We start from the raw sequence: 1,606 nt of genomic DNA, 5'->3' as shown, positions 1-1,606 counted from the left end.
AGAGAGAGAGAGAGAGAGAGAGAGAGAGAGAGAGAGAGAGAGAGAGAGAGAGAGATGCTCACCCTGAGAAAGGCTTGGGGCTGTACTGAGATCCCAAACACTCAGCATAGTGATTGGCAAGCTAATAAAGACTTTCTATTAGCTTAAACCTGTGTCTGAGAGGTCTTCTCTGCTGAATATATCACAGCACTGCTTAGCTGGGAAGTCACAGTGTGCTCTAATCTTCTGGCCTGCTTACTATCAATTGGCTCTCTTCCAACACAATCCTACCATGTTCCCCCCAAAAAGGAGCTGATCTTTGAAGACCCTGCAGCCAGTGAATCTTCATGGAACTATCAATCAAGGTTCCCCGCAACCAAAACGACACATTTCTAACTAGGCCAACTGCACTTTCTCTCTTGGTATATTTTTGAGACAGGGTAGCATAGACTGACCTCCATAGTCCTGTAATTGGATAAGTACATAGACCAGACGGGCCCCCAACTCACAGAGAGCTGCCTGCCTATGCTCCCTGAGAGCTGGAGTTAAAGGTTTGGGCCACCACTCCCAGTCCATATTTTCTTATTAGCTAATATTTGTTAAGTTAGGCTGTCGCTGGCTTATGACAGCTTACTTACTACTTTGGTATAGATATAATGTGAATTTGGTAGAAACCGTACTTTTTGGGGTACAGTGCTAGGGATTCAGACACAACATTAGTGCCATGCCAAGGATCCTTACACTTCATCTGTACTACACACGTCTAGCTCCATACTTTGAATTTTGATCTTTTTTTCTGGGCTAGTGATATGCCACACAATACCCACGATCCTCTGTTTGCTTATGATCTGAACATCCGGTGGAAGTTCAGCCCCGCCACACATATCTCAAATAATACTGTTCATGTCAATGCCCGGTTGTCTATAATGCTTTTATTGTTCTTATTTATGCACACACTTTCCCTAACCTTAGTCTCCAACACTAAGACTGTGCTTGCATAAATTGTGATGTATCCACACAGTGAATGACAATGTGGCTACCCACAACAGTGTCTGGAGCTTGGTCTGGTGTTGCACTCCTGGAATCCCAGTACTCAGGATGCTGAGGCAAGGAGAGGGTTTTGAAGTTCAAAGCTACCCTAGACTACACACTGAGATCCTATCTCAGAACAAAACACAACAAACGCCAGGTGTGGTGACAGACATCTGTAATCCCAGCATGAGAATGGCTGAGGCAGGGGGATCACAAATTTGAATCCAGCCTAGGTGTATTAGTGATTTTTCTCACCTATGTGACAAAATACAAGAGAAAACTTAGAATAGAGTTATTTTGTCTCATGGTTTCAGAGAGTCTCAGCCCATCAGAGTGGAAGGACCATGAAGATGGGAGTGTCTCATTCTGCCCAGAGGAATCTGTGGCCACCAGGACACAGAGAAAGGAGGCCAGAGCCGGGCAGTGGTGGCACATGCCTTTAACCCCAGCACTTGGGAGGCAGAGGCAGGTGGATTTCTGAGTTTGAGGCCAGCCTGGTCTACAGATTGAGTTCCAGGACAGCCAGGGCTACACAGAGAAACCCTGTCTCAAAAACAAAACAAAACAAAACAAAACAAAACAAAACACAAACAAC

Source organism: Mus caroli, chromosome 11 (genome assembly GCF_900094665.2).
Source record: "Mus caroli chromosome 11, CAROLI_EIJ_v1.1, whole genome shotgun sequence".
Lineage (NCBI taxonomy): Eukaryota > Metazoa > Chordata > Mammalia > Rodentia > Muridae > Mus > Mus caroli.
The sequence above is the reverse complement of the archived record's forward strand: the minus strand, read 5'-3'. Positions refer to the sequence as shown.